The sequence below is a fragment of the Lynx rufus genome, unplaced genomic scaffold, assembly GCF_022079265.1.
Source record: "Lynx rufus isolate CCGP_SWC_20201006 ecotype Redwood Valley unplaced genomic scaffold, mLynRuf1.p SCAF_1, whole genome shotgun sequence".
Classification (NCBI taxonomy): Eukaryota; Metazoa; Chordata; class Mammalia; order Carnivora; family Felidae; genus Lynx; species Lynx rufus.
In genome coordinates, this window is record NW_025814823.1 from 106056134 (window position 1) to 106075671 (window position 19538).

The window sequence follows — 19538 nt, forward strand, 5'->3', positions numbered from 1 at the left end:
ATCCAGCTTGCATTACAGTGATGCAATTTACTTGGTCATGGTCTCTCACATGGTGTACATTGTTGGAATCAATTGGGTGGTATTTTTTTAGAATTTCCTACGATTGGCCTATAATTGGCCTATAATGCAATGATTCTAGGATCTTTCTAGTATTTTAGTTCTCTGCAGTATAACTGTGAGAGAAAGATTACCTTTTTCTTGAATATAAATTAGAATATACCTCTCTGTCTGGTCCTAGTAGGACTTCCTTTTGTTATTACTGAAAGATTTTTAGCCCGCTACCACTTCTTTAATGGTTAAAGGCCAATTCCAGTTTTTAAAATATTTTTAGTTAATTTCCTTATGTTAGGATTTTTGGGGAGAACTGATCATTTTCATTCAAGTTTTAAAATCTTTTCCTTTGGAGTGGTTCATGGTGTTCTCTTATGGTTTATTTTATTAATGTCTCTTTTCTTTGCATTTAACTTTCTCTATGCGATGTTTTAGAGCTCTCACCCTATCTCTCTTGATCAATCTTGTGAGTGGTTTATTTATTTTATGAATTATTACAGAAGGATTGCTTTTGATTTGTTATTTTCTACTATTTATTTTTTAAAAACTAATTAATTTTCTTACAGCTACTGAACATACTTTGGAATTTTCTTTTGGTGAGGGTAATAGCTACCAAAGTTTCTCAGTATTGATTCTCCTGAAAACATCTTTAATTTCATTCTCTTTTTTTAATGTTTTTATTTTATTTTTGAGACAGAGAGAGACAGAGTATGAGCAGGGGAGGGGCAGAGAGAGAGGGAGACACAGAATCTGAAGCAGGTTCCAGGCTCTGAGCTGTCAGCCCAGAGCCCGACGCGGGGCTCGAACTCACGGACCATGAGATCATGACCTGAGCCAAAGTCGGATGCTTAACCGACTGAGCCACCCAGGCGCCCCTCTTTAATTTCCTTCATAAGAAATATTGGCTACTTTTATAATTCTGGGTTGACACCTATGTTCTGTGTTTCAGCTGTTCATTCACCATTTGTTCATTTAGAAGTAATATGGTTTATGGTTTTTGTCTTTTGTTTTTCTTTCTGGTGGTTCTTAAGAGTTTCTCTTTTTCTTTGGTGTTTGAAGTTTCATCATGGTAAGCCTGGATGTTGATTTAATTTATCCTGGTTGGGATTTGTTAAGTGTTTTAAAAAAAAGTTTATTTACTTTTGAGAGAGAACCCAAAGAGGCTCACAGTTCTCAGCACAGAGCCATTGTGGGGCTCAAACTCAAAAACTGCAAGATCATGACCTGAGCTGAAGTCAGACGCTTAACTGACTAAACCTTTGAGGTGCCACCTAGGTATTTTGAATGAGAGCGTTGATGTCTTTCATCAGTTCTGATACATCTCAAATATTATTATCTTCAACTTTTACTGGCCAATTGTCTTTTTTTTCCATATGAAACTGTGTCTTAACATATGTCAGACTTCTTACTGTATCTTCATTGTCTCTTATTTTCTCTTTTGTATTTTCTCTTTGGCCCCTTTATGATACATTCTGGTTAGCCAGATCTATCTTCCATTTAATGAATTATCTTTTGACATAGGTGTAAACTATATTAAACACTTATATTTATAAGTTTAATCATTATAATTTTCATTTCTAGAAGTCTTATTTGATTCTTAAAAATCTGCTTGGTTATTTTTTATAGTTTCTTGATACCTGCATTTTCATTAATGTCTTTTATTGCTTGAAGCATGATGTATATAATGTTTTCAGAATCTGTGTCCTAATATTTTTAGTTTCTGAAATTCCTGTATTTCTGACCCTTCTGTTGGTTGTTTTTGCTTATTCTTCTTCCTCGGGGAGCTTTGTTTCTTTGTGTAATTTGTTATTTTTCCTATGATTTGCTCATTTTTATTGTCAGTGTATTTTGAGGGCTTGATCCGAGTGACTCCTCCAGATAGGGCTGTGTTTGCTTCGGCTAAGCAAGTAGGAACATGACACTTCCTGGATCACTCTGAGTCATATTTATGAATTGGGTAATTTTGGTCTGCCTTGGTAAAATGGGTGCAAATGGAAGAAGGCTACCTTCTAGTCCCATATTTTCAATGATAACTCCCCACCCCCATTTCTCAGGTCTAAGTAGAGAGTTTGTTTCTATTCACTTCTGAGTGGTTTACAACTTGAGAGAGCAAGTATTATAAGCAGTGGAACTTTCCTCTTAGATTCCCCTTTTTGCCTAGGCTTTGAAGCTTATCTCTTATTTCTGCCTATCATAAGTCCACAAAAACCCAGGTTTGGGCAGCATCTGGGAATCGTTCACTCTTCTGCCAGCTCATCTGTGCTTTTATGAAGATTTAAAAATCTTTTTTTTTTAAGCTAAGACTTTAAGTTGATTTCAGTGAAGGGGTTATCCCAGTACTTAATCAACCTATGTCAGCAGAATCTGAACAGTGTTGGGTATTTATCTTAATGTGTATAAGAAATCACACAACTAGCATATCATGTTTGTGATTTTACTATATTTTACCTGATAAAATATTGTAATATTTTTTAAAATAAGGAGTGGATTTAAAATCGATTGAGAAGTGGTAGGTAGATCAGGCATAACTCATGAATACAGTTATCACATGACTTCTGTATTGACACATCTCAAGAGTAGGGTTGCAGTGAAGGTGAGAGAAGACTCAGAGACCACTGAGGTATGCTGGACAAAGTTTACAAAGTCAAAGGATACAGAGAATGAAGCCAGAACAATCACAAGTAGGAGCAGAAAGATAAGCCACATTTCTTAGGTCTCATAATTATACAAGCTTCTTTCTAGACCTCACAGTCTTCATCCAGGGGTCATACAGTTTTGGGTGATAACATGTGTCATTGAAGGTGACACCAGAGCGCCTAGAAGCTCAGCAGCCTTCCAGGTCTGCCTTAAATATGGATGACTCGAGCCACTTATAGGTAGGCTAGTGTGGGTCTGGGCTGGATTCCCCCTCATCCTGAGATGCCAGGTGCACCTCATCACTGTCAGTGCTGTAGAATATACAGTATGACTACAGAACACATGTTAGCACAGAACACTCAGGCCAGGAACACAGCCCCCATTTATCACCTTCTCCCCACCCCAGGCTGGCCAAATCTGGTTCAAAGATGTTTCTGAACTCAGTACTATGGCATGAAAACAAAGATCAGTTGCTCAGAATTCTCTGGCCCCAGAGTCCTTACGTGAATAACTGAAGTTTGGAAACACAGGTCTAGTGGAAATAGAGTTTGTCAGGAATTATAGATATCAGGAAAGATCTCAAATGGAAAAGATATCACATTCAAATTAGCCTAACTTGAGGAGAGTTTATTTATACAAGGGACTAATTACAAAGGCTTGTGTGTGGTGGTGGGGTGGAGGGAGACACAAGACACAGCACAGAAACCTGGAGTTAGTGGAAGCAAGGTTTCATCACCCATAGAGCTGAATGGACAATGGGAAGAAGATATTACTAAAACTCTAAAAAAGAGAATGTCTCATATAGCAGCCACCTGCAGTGGCAAAGTGACCTTCTGTCAAGTGACACAGGCTGCCAGGGCAAATTAACAGGCTGGGAATCAGGAAAACAGATACTCTGTCCTGAATTCCCTCTCGCTCTCAGCTTCCTGCCGGCCAAACCAAACTGGAAGCCAGAGGACTTGGGAGCCTATTGACGTAATCCATGCTAGGTAGTGAGCAAGGTGGAGAAGGAAAGAGAGTCAATTTGGAGGAGGAATTAAGTGAAAGATTTCTGGAATATCAGAAGAACTGATCCATAGTCCATGCTTAGTCAATAACTGCATCAATTTGTAAACCAACTGAAATCTCTAATACTTCACATGTGTAATCATGAGGAAAATTGCTACACTCTTCTTTCAACAAGAATTTACTTAGCATGCCAATTACACTGATTTTCTTCACAATTTGTAGTTCATTCTTTCTAATTTCACCTACTTTATTCTCTTTGGATGTTATTCTGATTATAGGTCTTTCAAAACTTTTCCAAAATATTCTAGTTTTCCAGGATCTCTGCCACTGGCCTATTTTTTCCTCCTCAAAATTTTTGAACTGCCTTGGATAAAACCCATGTGGACAGAGTATTTATTGATATTGGGTCATGCTAACTCATTTATCACTTCTGTCTTACTGACTCTGAATTCAGTGCGGTGGAGTTTGTATCCAGCTCAGAGGAATGCTCGATAGGGCTTTTGCCCTTTTTAAGAATCATATTGGTAATGATTGTATGGTATCCTTTATTAATGTAAATAATTCACTCAGGTGTATAGATGAATAACTTTGATGGACTTTGTAAATTTTATTTGGTAATGGGATTCTTAAAACTTAGACCATTTGAATATAGACTACATTGGTGTCTGATGAGGAAATAGTAGTTTAAATCAAGTGGCACCAATATGTCATATTGTGGTGAGGACCACATAAAGAAAAGGCACAAGGAACTTAATATTTTTTGATTACTTACCATAGGCCAGTTGATGTGTTAGGTATTTTGCACATGGAATTTAATTGAGCCACATAAACATTACAAGTCCAATGATTTGTACTGACTGACACATATTTTAAGCTTCCATAAAAATGTTCTTGCATAGCATTTTTAACGTCTTTACAACCAACATAGAGTATTTGAGGTAGGAGTCTCTCTACCCATGGAAGCCCAGGAGTCTACTAGTATTTGATCAAAAGGTCCATATGTCATGGATACTTAAAGATGGCCAGTCCGTGGGTGGTTGTTGTGGCCCCTCCGTTGCTCTCTCTTCTTTGCTGGGTGGTTGTTCCAACTCATCACCACACTACCGCTCATTTTCTTTTGAAACACTCAGTCTAGCCATCTCACTTCTTTACTTAAAACTTTAATTTCAGTAACTGTAATAGCACTTAAATGAGAATCTAAATCCTCAACTCATATGAGGCTCTGAATGACCTGACTTTTTACTTCTCTAGCTTCGTTTCACATCATCTCCCCTACTTACACTACCATTGCCTGGACCATTCTTATCAATGTTCTTACCTGAAAAGTTCCTGTTTTTCTCTCAAGTTTCAGATTAAATGTCACTTTTCAAGGATGTACCACTTGCCCTTCCCCTTCAGTAAGGTTCCTTGGTATTCTTTCTAATAGCTTCTCTCATTCTTCCATCAGATTCCTTCCTGAACCTTGTAAGTATATATTTATTTCTTTGTTTCCCTAATGTCTGCCTTTCCCGTTAGACTGTATGTTCCGTGAGGTCTCTTTTGTTCACAGTGGTATCACTGTACGTGGCGCAAGGCCTAATAGCTAACTCCACCTGTGCCAAATGAGAAAATAAATGACTGAAGCTGACCCCCTGTCCTTGAGATATTTTGTGTTAGAGGCACTGATGTGAGGAAATATTACCAATATAGTGTGGTGAGTGCTGTTCTGGCAGAGAATACACATGATAGCACACACAGAGCAGGTCAGGAGTATCCTACATACAGGTTCAAGCCTTTGGTCCCTTTGGGAAAAGAATGACCTCTTTCTTTTGAGAAAATACCATATTGAATATGCGACAATTCAACTGTAATAAGGAACTGAATGGTAGAGGTACTCAAAGGTGAGGAAGACACCTTCAAAGCTTTCCAGGCATTTGCATCAATACATTATCAAGGACTAAATAAGTATAAAGATGAACAAAATGAAATGCATAATGTAATTAGGATCAAAAGAGAAGTATACATTAAACTGTGTGGATGGTAATGGGCCTGATCACCCTAGGGGGAATGTTTGTTGGAAGAGCCCTTTGAAGTTGACCTTGAAGCTACAGCAGGACCTAGGTAGGTGGGGTCAGGCAGTGGAATGTAAACAGAGAGATACATCCTACAAAGAGGAAACTAGGTAAGAAAAGATAAACAAGACACTATGGGTGTGGTTTGAGGAAGTGAATTGTCTTGATTCCACTTGGAATATTGTTGTTTAGGATCTTCGGTAAGCAGAATTCTTAAAACCTCCTCCTTCCCCCCACTCCCACCTCAAGATTCCATTTTCTAATTCTTGGAACCTACGAATGTGATGAGGTAGAACAATTATGAATAAATTACTTTACATGGAAAAAAGAGTCTTTCTGATGTTGTTAAAGTGATAATCTTAAAGTGTTGATAATCTTAAAGAATCATATTGGTAATGATTGTATGGTATCCTTTATTAATGTAAATAATTCACTCAGGTGTATAGATGAATAACTTTGATGGACTTTGTAAATTTTGTAAATTTTATTTGTGGGCAGCCTCTAGAAACTCTGGTTCAAGGAAACAGGACCTTAATTATACAACTGCATGAGACTGAATTCTGCCAACAGTCTGAAGGCTCCTGGGAGGGGGATTTTCTCCAAAAGCCTCCAGATAAGTGATGGGTGGGCTGACACCTTCACTTTGATCTTGTGAGACCCAGAGGTTGCTCTGGCAAGCAATCCCTATCTGAGCATTCTGGGATTTCTGGCCTACAGGACTGTGAGATAATGAATAGGTGTTGTTTCAATCTGCTAAATTTGTGGTAACTTGTGGTGATGCATTAATAGAAAATTAATACAAGGGCAACTGTGGATGGCTTTAAATACCAGACCGAGAGGTATATATATTGATTGGGGAGCAGTTAGGAAACATCAGGCTCCTGTCGCTCTAGGTCTCCAACTCTGGCTAAGATAAGAGTAAGTACAATCAACCATCTGAAAAAACCAAGTTACTTCTCCCTCCCCTCTTGTTTGCTTAGTTGTGAGCATGGACAAAAACGGTAGTCAAGGCAACAAAGAAAATCTCTTTGGCCCTCCCATAAAGTAATTATGTAGTTTTTTTTCCCCCCCTCTTTGAGGCGAAGTTACGTCATCTATGAAGGTGTGTGAGGCTTATGCCTCAGTGTCACATTTCTATCCTAAAAGAATGTCTAAGAGCAGTGAAAAACAAAGGGGGGGCTTAGAGGGCATTGCTTGACTCATTTCATTCCAGGTTTAGGGAATACTGTCTTCCCCTTCAAGAAAAATGTAAATCAAAGCATGACTTTGGGACAAATACCAGGGTCAGGGGCCTTGCGGACTTTATCTTCCCAGGGGCCTTCAGTAGCTGTCACCAGCAAGCTGGATTTCCAGGAGTTTGTCTCGTTCTACCCTTCTTTTCAAATATGGACCATCTCTCTTTCTCTTGGTTCCATTAACATAGTTTATACAGGCTGGATTCCCAAAATGACCAGGGGAAAAAATGAAAAATACACAGAAGTGTAAGCAGTAGAGCCATGCGGTCATGCAAAGCCCACAGCTGTGAGTTGTTCACTAGAGTGCTCCACTTTGCATCCTGTCTGGAGACTATTGTGAGCACCTGTGGTTTTTAGGATATCCAGGCCCAGGTCCCTGTGATGGCCTGCTATCCTGATGCCCGCCACTTAGGCATGGTTCTATCAACATGTTAGTATAAACATTGTCTTCTAAACAAATTAATCTTAATGAACAAAGATTTCATTGTTTCCTTTTCTGATTAAAAGAGCACCATTTTTTAAGTGTGTAATGGTTGAAAATAGATTAAATAATAAGGAAGAGAATTTTAAGTCCCAGAAGCTTATCATCTATTTACTTTACAAATGGACATATTTTTTTTAAACATGGGATATTGCTCTTCAGACATTAGCTTTCTGCTCTTAATTATAGATTAGATAGCTTGACCTTTCTTCCAGCATCAAGACTCAGAGTAATAGAGTAATAGAGTACCTTCTGCCTCTGATGAGATTTTCATTCTTATTAGTGATGTCTAGCCTCCTGTTCCTTAACACAGAGGTGTGGTTTTGTTGTTAAGAACCTTAAAGCAGAGGATGCAAGCATGTTTAATTTAGCCAGCATGATAATTATGACAGTTTAACTTAAATACTCATAGGTAGAGGGTGCCTGGGTGGCTCAGTTGGTTGAGCATCAGACTCTTGATTTGGGCTCAGGTCATGATCCCAGAATCATGGGATCAAATCTCATATCTGGCTCTGTGCAGAGCATGGAACCTGCGTAAGATTCTCTCTCTCTCCCTCTTTACGTCTCCCCCACTCATGTGTTCTCTGTCTAAAATATTTTATTGATTAAATACTCCTAAGTAGAAGTATGTACTGCCAAATTCACACATTTGTTTTACCCACCGAGCTCCTGTGGGCATTTGAAATTGTGACCATCATGTTCAGAAGATAATTGTGGGACGCCTGGGTGGTCCAGTCAGTTAGGCATCTGACTTCAGCTCTTGTCATGATTTCATGGTTTGTGGGGTCAAGCCCCACGTTGGGCTCTGTGCTGACAGCTCAGAGCCTGGAGCCTGCTTCAGATTCTGTGTCTTCATCTCTCTCTCTACCCCTGCCCCACTCATACTCTGTCTTTCTCTCTCTGAAAAATGAATAAACATTTAAAAAATTTATTAAAAAAAAGAAGATAATTGTAATCTAAAGTAACAAAATAATCAGCCTTCTTATAGCATGAATTACATGAATATCTACTAGGAGATTGCTCCCTTCACACACACCCATTATCCCATTGCACATTAGGAAAGAAAGAAAAATAATGGCCCATTGTCAAAGGAGAAGGCCGTAACTGTAGTACAGATACAGATCAGATTTGAAGGCTGGGGACTGGTCTTTGTATACACATCTTCAGAATTCTGTATCAGCCTCTAAGAGAAATTCAAATGTTCATGTCTGTAGGTCTGTGTTAAAATACTAATGATTGTGGATAGAGTAACACCGCGCTGCACTGATGTGCAGTCAGGTATTACCAAAGATTAATCAATTATGCCAGTAAACATCATCTAGGATATTAAGGAGGCCTGGGTGAAATGATGCCCAAGATAAAAGAACAGAGAAAAAGTTCAGATTGTAATGCACTGTCTGAGGTTACATTCAAGCTGAGCCTCACAGTGAGGAACTTAAAGAGGGGAAATTAGTGAAAGGAAAGCGATCAAAAATGCTGAAAATAAATCTCACCTACTACAGTGTTTTGCTTGAACTCAGTTCTGCTTCCCAGGCCTCTCCAATTTTTTCTTTGGCCTTTCTGGTCAGATGAATTATTATTCCATCAGTGATCATAACTGTTCCAAAGAACAAACTATCAGGCACCACCCATCCAACCCTCTAGTTCTGAAGTATGCCAGAATATTCTTGGCCTGGGCTAGGATGAATAAATGGATGAGGAGAATTAAGTGCTGCTGACTGGAAAATGGTATTTTAAAGGCAGCCAAGGAGGTCATTCAAAGAAGACAGACAAGCAGATTATCTTTCTCCTGAAGGATCTGTAGCAGGAGCATTCCATAAAGAGAGTCCATTAAAGCTATTTGATCTAGAATGTCTTATCATGGATATTAACTAAAATATTAGAAATATACAGTGGAGTTATTTTCTTTCATAGTTTAAAGTTTTTCTGGATTGTAGTTTAAAACATTGTGTTCCCTTGGGACATTTAAAGAATTTTTTTGGTGAAACATCTTAAATTAATCATTTTGAATATTTCATCTAAATTGGATTTGATTATTTCATTTCTAAATTGTACATTAAAAAAGAATGTTTTTAGAGCTCTAACTTATGTAATTCTAGCTTGGTTTTCCTTGGGATATAAACCTCTATGAAGTATATTCTCCAGATTTTAAATTATTATTCTGTTATTTTCATATCACATTTGGTTTTCATACAGTCTTTCAGAATCTAAAATGAATATAGATTGTGTTTCCATAATCTGTAATTATCTTTGTGTAATAAAAACCCTTTTTTATTTCTCATTAGTTTAAAAAAATCAAAGAAGTCAATCAACCAACTACATTTATTCAATCAAAATCAGTAAGGACAATGAACTTTGTATTAAAATTAGCTTTAGGGGAGCCTGGGTGGCTCAGTTGGTTAAGCATCTGACTTCAGCTCAGGTCATGATCTCATGCCTCATGAGTTCGAGCCCCGAGTCGGGCTCTGTGCTGACAGTTCAGAGCCTGGAGCCTGTTTCAGATTCTGTGTCTCCCTCTCTCTCTGCCCCTCCCCCACTCTCTCTCTCTCTCTCTCTCTCTCTTTCTCTCTCTCTCTCAAAAATAAATAAACATTAAAAAATTAGCTTTGCTCAGGGATTATTTCTCTGAAAGCTATTGTTAGTGTTTCTTTTAATTCCTATAGAAGTAATATCTGTGTTCCATAACTATATGTGTAACACTGTGGAAGGCAAGTTTCAGTGGACATTATAGCAATGAAATAACTTGGTTATTGATATCAATAATTCAGAATATATTATAACACATTACAGGTAAGATTTGTCTTAAGTCTTTACATTAAGAAGGGCAATAAAAGTTAGAACGGAGAACATCTTTCTCTTTCCTCCTCAGTACCATTTTAGGAGACGGGATAAGTTTGTTGTTATGTGTTGGAAACATAGGCAGTGTAGGACTTTTGCAGTAGAAGCTGCCATATGCTTGCTCAGCCTTGCTTCTTCGTCCAAGACAAACAGCTAGATGATATGTGTCAGTATTCCTTGCAGTTTGATGTCACTAGACAACTAAATTCTGTCTAATACAACATGAGTAGAGTTCATACATGACTTTAGGCTGGGTCCATTTAAAATTCTTCCACCACTTTCCATGCATATTCATTGCACTGCTTTCCTGAGTACATGCAGAAAATCCAGGAGGAGATTTCCATGCCTTAAGGAACAATGGGAAAAGCCTGATTCCTGAATGGTGCTGACCAGAAATTCACAATTGGACCCTGTATGTAAGAGATGAACTATATGGTGCACAAGACTGAGATTTGAGGGTTTATTTCCTACAAGCTACTTTACTCCCCTAGCTAATACAACTTAGAACAAAGGTTAGAATCTCTGATAGGAAGTTTTGAGACCTTGAATTTTATTTTCTTAGTAAATTCATATCAAAATCAAAGAAATTAGGTTATATATAACTATGGGCAGTTCAGTCTTCTTTTTCCAAATAAGATTGTGAAAGCTGGTGAACGTAAGACAAGTAAAAACATTCTTATCTCTTAAAAGCCAGTGAAAATTAAAAAATATAGAAAACATATACTAGGTCAAAATCAGTATCAAGAATTGCTTAAGAAAAGGAGAAACTCAGCAAAAGAAGTTAAATTGATAGTGGTAACAAATATTATTATATAGTAAATTATGTGCATAGGAATATTCGCCTAAATCCATCCTCTGCCTGTGATTCACAAAGGAGATGTAACGGCTATAAAATGCTGTTTTGTTTTCGGGGGCATCCAGAGCAGGGTATGAAAGGTGAAGGTTTTTTTTTTTTTTTTTAATTTTTTTTAATGTTTGTTTATTTTTAAGAGAGATAGAGACAGAGTGCAAGTGGGGCAGGAACAGAAAGAGAGAGGGAGACACAGAATCTGAAGCAGGCTCCAGGTTCTGAGCTGTCAGCACAGAGTCTGACGTGGGGCTTGAACTCACAAGCCATGAGATCATGGCCTGAGCCCAAGTCAGACACTCACCCGACTCAGCCACTCAGGTGCCCCTGTTTGGGTTTTCTTTAAAGGTGTCAGCACATTTTCCACCTCTTCCAGAACATTAAATATTAAATATTTAAAAACCAGGTTTGGTTTTTTGAAAGAGGGGCAAGAACTTAAAGAGAATTGTGAAGGAATCTGAGTGCATAATCTTTCTGTGTTTTTGTTTCAGCCTTGTACAATTCTATCATTTAAAACTAAATTGACAGTATCTTTTTATAGTGACCTGTCTTTATTGAAAAAACTATTTAGTTTTCTGAAAAACAATGATTTTTGCATTCAATTCTCATTGGATTACATAATATTCATCAAAAACTTGCTTTGGCAGCCATAGATAGGATAGATTTTATAGTAGACTGATTGACTCTTGGTAACCACCCATGTGGTAATAGGAGAGATTGGCTTTGTAGCAGTGAGTGTTCAGCATGCCATGGGCATTATGCATATTGCTTTACGGGGGAACGTGGAAAGGTAATGAATCCAGAGAGCTGGCTTGGAGGAGCTGGGTTAAGAGAATGCAGACTCACGTTTTGATGATGCTCACTCTACCCACAGGGTCCGAGCTCCCTGACACTTTTTCCTCCACTGCTCAGAGTATGCCTGGGACATTGTTCCACCTGCTCTCCTCTGATGACCACATGGGTCACCTGTTCGATTCCTGACCACTTCTGCCAGACTCTTCCAAGCCACACACCATTCAGATAGTGGGTGCTACCACGGCTGTGTCAAGTTCTGTCATGCCTGGCAGTATCGCTGCTTCTCTTGAACCCAGTGATTCCCTGCTAGGCACTGTTCCTCTGGTGTGCTGAGGCTTTCAGGGTATCATAGCTATGCTGTTTGCAGAGTGTCTGCATGAAATGCTTGCATTCAATATCTTACAGAAATATAAGTGAAATAACTCCTTCAGGCTTGGACTGTAGTACTTGTCCTCTCTTCAACTCGCACCCAACCCATGGCAAACCCATCTCCGTATACATATATACATAAGGATTAGGACAGTAATTCAGATGAGGCTGGTAAAAATATAGATGCCAAGCAATTTTTACAGAAGTCTATGCAGTCTAGTCACTAATGTGGGTTATGATCATCTGCAAGACTCTAGTTTCTCTTTAGGAGTATATATTTTCCAGGATTCTTCTTATTTTTTCAATCAAATGTGCCTAGATTCAGGCTTTCCTGTTCCCAGAGAGAAATACATCTTAAGCTCATGATGACACTTGATAACCTAAATATAAGCTTAATTATACCATGGCTATCTCCTGAATAAAGCCTAGACTAAATAAAGATAGTTTTCAGTTACCTGTGTAAAGAACTATTCCAAAATTTAGCAGCTTAAAACAACAACCTTTTAACTGTATTACGATTTTGTGTGTCAGAAATTCAGACAGGGCTCAGCTGGGCTCTTCTGTTTCTCCACATGATGTTGACTGGGTTCGCTCAGTGATATTCAGCTGATGACCAGGTTGGACTGGGGGAGCCAAATTGCCTTCACTCGTGCCTGGGGCCTTAGCAAGGATATCTGGAAAACTACTCTCTCCTGTTCTCCTATTCGTCTCCATGTAGTCTCAGGACCTATTTGTTCTCTGCAGGATGTAGCTGGACTTTGCAGCAAAATATTTCCAAGGACATAGTGACGTAAATTAAATACTTGTCAGTGTATAAAACGTATATTCATATGTATATTTACACACACACATATGTATATACATATATATGTTATTTTGCGCTTAGATGATAGGTAAATTAGGTATGGGTGTTTGGTTACAAGCCATATTCATGTGATCCCTCTAGTCAGTAAAATCTCTACTGTCAACTGAATATATTGATTGTTGATTTAGTGCTCCTACATGAATGAGGCTCACTTAATCCTCAGAAGAACCCTATTAGATAAGTATTATTATTGTTGTAACTTTAGAGATGAAGAAACTGAAGTTTAAAGGCTAAAGTGAACTTCCCAAGGTGACACAGAGAGTGGTAGCAAGTACTGCCTATGGTTAGTCCTGTGCCCCATCTCTGGAGTATCTTGCTTGGGGAGGGTGCATGGTAGAGCCTAGAGTGAATAAAGTAGGGATTGAGGCTCATGGGTAATGGAGTCTCTCTCCAGTGGGACTGGAGTCAACCCCATTAAGGGACCTAGGGGCTAGGTCAGGACGCAGCAGAGACCGAAATCTTGGTAAGAGCCAGTGAAAGCCCCACTTACCCCTCCTCCTCAGTCATAGCCATCTTTAGGCATTCACAGCTAGAAGATACAGCTTTTTTCAGCTCTATAAAAAGATAGAGGAAAGATAAATATATGGCTATTATCTGAACCAACTCTTCAACAGTGACCATTCCAGAGAGACTGATGGTCTGAACATACGAACTACTTTTGGCACACTGTCCAAGTCATTTACACTGGCTGGACCAGACACATGAACTAACCTGGATGTGATGATGGCTTGCACCATAGATATAATGAGCTTGAAACCCTGGTAAGTACCAATAATTGCATTACCCTTTAGTCTTACATGTAGACAGGAGGTTTTCATAAGACCAGTCTAAGAGTGAGGTCTTAGTTTCATCTAAAATCTCTAGGATGAGCGATGCCAGGCAACATGCTGGCAATTAGCAAGAAAAGAGTGGCCTCATTTGAAGTCTGCACATTCAGATTTTTATTGGGGTTAGGGAATGTATACATGTTACAGGTGTGATGATGAAAGTCAACACAAGGAAAGTCTGGGATGAGGGCTGCCAACACTAAGGGATAAGCAGATCTTTACATAGAGGAGTTGAAGATAATGTCATATTGCTGTGAGCTCAGGAAGGGTAACAGGAGGGGTAGGAGATGGCTTAATTTTAAAATAAATTCAAAGTTTTACCTGTTACATGGTTCTGGACATTTTAATGTCAGTATCAAAATTGTTACTTCCAAGAACAGGAAAAATATTGTCCCATCAAATAAAAATAAAAGACATTGGAAGACAAAATAATGTTTTATTATTACATTTCAAGAATGAGTTGTGTTTGGGGTGCCTGGGTGGCTCAGTCGCTTAAGCGTACGACTTTGGCTTAGGTCATGATCTCACAGTTCCTGAGTTCGAGCCCCACATCGGGTTCTGTGCTGACAGCTCAGAGCCTGGAGCCGGCTTCAGATTCTGTGTCTCCTTCTATCTCTGCCCTCACCTGCTTGCGCTCTGTCTCCCTCTCTCTCTCAAAAATAAATAAACATTTAAAACAATTTAAAAAGAAGAAGGAGTTGTGTTTGTCCAATACAACTCTATATAATGCAACATTAAATGATGGTTTTCAATGATCAAATACATTAAACTATTTAGAAGAGTTATAAATACTTTTAAGTCTATCACAGGAACAAATTTATAGTGTCTGCATGTTCAAAAAAATATTTTTTTCATTTTACAGAGACAGAGAAAGAGCACATGAGCAGGAGCGAGAGGCAGAGGGAGAGAGAGAGAGAATCCTAAGCAGGCTCCATGCTCAGCATGGAGCCCAACCCTGGGCTCTATCCCTTGACCTTGGATCGTGATCTGAGCTGAAATCAAGAGTTAGACTGAGCCACCCAGGTGCCCCCCATTTTCAAAATTTAATTGTCATGTTACTTTCTCCAGAGTTCAAATATTGAACTCCTTAAATGTTATATAAAAAAAGATAGTCTAAATAGTAGTTGAAATAAACTAAATGAATAAAATAAAACTAAATTAAATACATCAACCACTAATATCTAAGGTAACTGGTTTATTTTCCATTTCTAATCCAAGTTTCTTTCATATCTTCATAAAACTGTCCTTCCTCACTTCTAGTAGCATCATACTTTTTCTTATGTTTGAGTTTCATTTTTAGTATGATTGTAGTATGAATATATCTGCTAAGCATATATCATGTCTGATATTTCAATTAGACATTGAAGCAGAACCTAGCTGTTATAAATATCTCATAATGATAACCTCTTTTCCAGTAGTGTCTTGGGATAATCTGTCATTGTGCGGACTTATTATATTTAAGTACCATCAAAACAACATTAAGACAGTGTTTTATTTTCATGAAACATCTGTATCTTCTCATTCACAGTTACTTACTGGCTCCCTATTTATTTATTATTTTTTAATTTCCCAGCGGATAACTATGGCAGTTGCTTCTATATTTTCCTAGTGATAAATCCCAATACTTCATCAACCTTATATTTTAGCACATTAGTTGCTCAAATAGATTTCATATCACCGTATGTTTCTGCTGTCTGTTCATATGCTATTTTCCTTAATTCAGGAAATGAGGAAAAAAACTGTTCCTGCTCTTTTTGCTGATACAGTATGTTATTATTTTATAACAGGCTTGAAAGTAACCTTTTCTTTTTAATTGCTAGGGAAGAACATAATGTGCACTGTTATCTCTATATAAATTAGAATCTCAGGATTTGCACAAAATGAAGTATATGAATCTACATAGGAATGGTAACGTAAAAGATGAATGTTGAAGTGACCATCAGACTATTAGTCTTCATTAACTTAAAGGAGAGTCTGCTAGGGAGGAAAGGACCCAAAAGCACAAGAAAAGCAAAGAAAGGCAACCAGGGTCACTCAAGGGAAGGGAAGGGAAGGGAAGGAAAGGGAGGGGAAGGGAAGGGAAGGGAAAGGAAGGGGAGAGAGGGAAGGGGAGGGGAGGGGAGGGAAAGGAAAGGAAGGGAATGGAGGGGAGGGAAGAGAAGGGAAGGGAGGGGAGGGAAACAAAGGGAGGGGAGGGAAGGGAAGGGAGGGGAGGAGAAGGGAGGGGAGGGGAATGGAGGGGAGGGGAGGGGAGGGAAGGTTTACAGAATTTAAGAAAAGGGGATGGGGCCTCCAACTTGGCTCAGGTCATGATCTTGCCATTCATGGGTTCGAGCCCTGCATCAGACTCTGCTGAGAGCTCAGAGTCTGGAGCCTGCTTTGGATTCTGCCTCTCTCTCTCTCTCTCTCTCTCTCTCTCTCTCTCTCTCTCTCTCTCAAAAATAACTAAACATTAGGGGCGCCTGGGTGGCACAGTCGGTTAAGCGTCCGACTTCAGCCAGGTCACGATCTCGCGGTCTGTGAGTTCGAGCCCCGCGTCGGGCTCTGGGCTGATGGCTCAGAGCCTGGAGCCTGTTTCCGATTCTGTGTCTGCCTCTCTCTCTGCCCCTCCCCTGTTCATGCTCTGTCTCTCTCTGTCCCAAAAAATAAATAAACGTTGGAAAAAAAATTTTTTTAAATAAAAATAAAAAAAAAAAATAACTAAACATTCAAACACACACACACACACACACACACACACAGAAAAGGGGATGACAGAAAAAGAGGGATGGGCAAATCTCAAACCATTCAGATATCCACATTATAGGTTTTGAAATTTATTTAAGGAAAACTAATCTGAAATTTGTGAAAATATTCCTTGAAGAGCCATGATTTTAGAATTATCTTTACTGTCATCAGTTTTCATTGTAAGTAGATTGACCATTTCAAACGGAAATAGGGCTTTTATGCAACAGGATAAAAAAACTGTAGGTAAGTTGTAATTGCTCAGGAAAGAAAGGCAACTAGAATTAGTAAGGATACTATTGACGGTTAATATCAAGGGGCACAATGGTAGAATGGAAAGGGTGTGAAGTAGTTCTTGAGGTGCCCCACTGCAGATGATCCCAAACACGGTTGGGCAAGTTAAATTTTCTGGGCCTCAGCTGCCTGTGGTGGAAAATGATAGATTTGTTCTAAGAAAACTTTAAAGTTCTTTTTTGAGTTTACAATTCAAGAAAAATGGTTTTCAAAGTCTTATAAGAAAAGGTCGCAGATCTCTATCAAGATGATGTCATGCATTTACAAGATGTTCTGTTAGAACCCTAAAATTATAAGGAGCTAATTTAAAGAACATATGCCCTGGGGCACCTGGATGAGTCAGTCCCTTAAGTGTCCAGCTTGGGCTGGGGTCATGATCTTGTGGTTTATGAGTTTGAGCCCCACATCAGGTTCTGTGCTGACAGTGCAGAGCCTGCTTGGAATTCTTTCTCCCTCCCTCTGTCTCTGCCCCTCTCTGCTTGTGCTCTCTCAAAATAAATAAATAAACTTAAAAAAATAAAATGAAGAACATATGCACAGTGGCACTCCAATGTAAATTTACTCAGACCATGTAAATCATTTGTGCCTTGGTGCTTATAGAAAATAGTACTGTTGGGAGGACTGTGTGGGCAACAGCGTGGTGTGTGGCAGGCATGGGGTATGGGGCTGTGGGAGGCCACTTAGTGCTGGCTGCTGTGCAGGGGTTGCTGGGGATAGGCCGTGAGCCACCTTCCCCTCATCCTCCTGCCTTGGCTGTGGCCCCTGGGTCCCAACATCCATAGCCCGAGGGCTCTGAGCTCTACCTAGCTCATTACCAGGACATGTGGAGACTGGTGCATGACTGCCCCCTCTGAGATCTGCTGTCTTCTGAACCCAGAAGCTATCTATGCCAACAACGAGATCATCCTGCCTCATGTTGAAGTCCATGGCTTGGAATACCACTACGTGCTGGCCCAATACACAGATGTGTTGCACTCTAAGATCTTCAGTGCCACCTGTGACGTCTTAACACTACAAGTACCCAGAGAGGATCTGGAAATATGACTACGACCCCAGCTTTGCCATCGAAGGCCTCCACTACATTCAGAAGAGCCTTCCGATGAAGATTGATGCCTTCTAGTACATGATGCTGGGGATGGCCTCCAAGGGCCTCCAGCCTGTGCCTGAGGAGGAGGTGATCCACCTGTATGGGGACACCCAGTACATCCCACTGTACCAGATGAATGGCTTCTGTGGCAAGGGTCTTTCCATCCAGAAGTTCATGGACATCTCCCTGCCACAGATGGCACTCTGTCCTGCATGGTGGACCACTTCCTAGGTCACTGACCAAGCACACCTCTGCAAGGATGTGACGGGTGCCATTCGAGCCATGGATGTGAAGGGCCTCGTGTACCAGTGGATTGGGTGGGATATGGACAAGTACATCCTGAGAGGGGATGAGACATTTGCTATCCTGAGCTGCCCGGTGGCCCATAGGAAGCAGCTGTTCCTCACCACTAACAGTCCTTTCAGCTTCATGAACAAGGGGATGTGGCACAGGGTGGGTCCTGACTGGCGCCAACTCTTCAGTATGGTCATCGTCCAGGCGGACAAGCCCAGCTTCTTCACTGACTAGTGCAAACCTTTCATAAAACTTGATGAGAAGGGTTCCCTGCACTGGGACCACATCATATGTATAACTTCTTGCACCTGACAGAATGGGGTGGTCCCTGTGTGCTCTACTTCAGAGACCACCTGTACAGTGACCTGGTGGACCTCATGCTGTGGGTGCCATCATTCCTAAGTTAGAGCATGAGATTCACGTCATCAGCATGGAGCAGTACAATACATGGACTCACTGACATGGCAGCAAGCACTCACGGGGCTGCTGGAGAGCGTGCTAACCTACCAGTAGGCCAAATCGCTGTAGGTTCTGGCTGCCTGGATGAAGGAGCTGCAGGAGCCAAGGTGCATCACCAAGGCCCCGTTCGACGCTCAGTTTGGAAGCATGTTCACACCCTCCACACCCCCACCTACATCTCATGGTGCCACATGCCCTTTTCTGACCTCTACACGGCCTCCCCCAACTGTCTGCTCAACTACCATGTGCACTTCACCTTCTGCCCACACTGCAAGTCCTTGCAGCCAGAGGCACCACTCTGGATGGACCAGCTCTGCACTGGCTGCAGGAAGACACTCTTCCTTGGCGACATGACCCACATCCACTGAGTGCACCTTTACTCTCCAGAACAGGGCCTTAACCCCTCATGCCCCGCCCACTCTGGGCATCAGTCCAGGGCAGGCAGTAAATGTGGTCTCTCTCCTGGAAAAAATAAGAAAGATAGTACTTTTGGTCAAACCTGAAACTCTGGCAGTATCTATCCTTTGTAGTCATGAACAGGGACTATCTTACAGTGCTCCCATCTTATGAAATGTGATGGGATTCATGTTTAGCACAAATTCCTCTATGGAGAAGTTTCACACTGAGTCCAAAGTTGATGACTTGATTATTCATTCTTGACTTTTAATCCTCTTTG

The 19538-nt window shown here is 40.1% G+C and overlaps 1 pseudogene; it reads left to right on the top strand.

Moving 5' to 3' along the window:
- Positions 1-19230, top strand: part of LOC124509403 (5'-nucleotidase domain-containing protein 2-like) — a 39126-nt pseudogene extending 19896 nt beyond the window's left edge.
- The last annotated feature ends 308 nt before the right edge of the window (positions 19231-19538 follow it).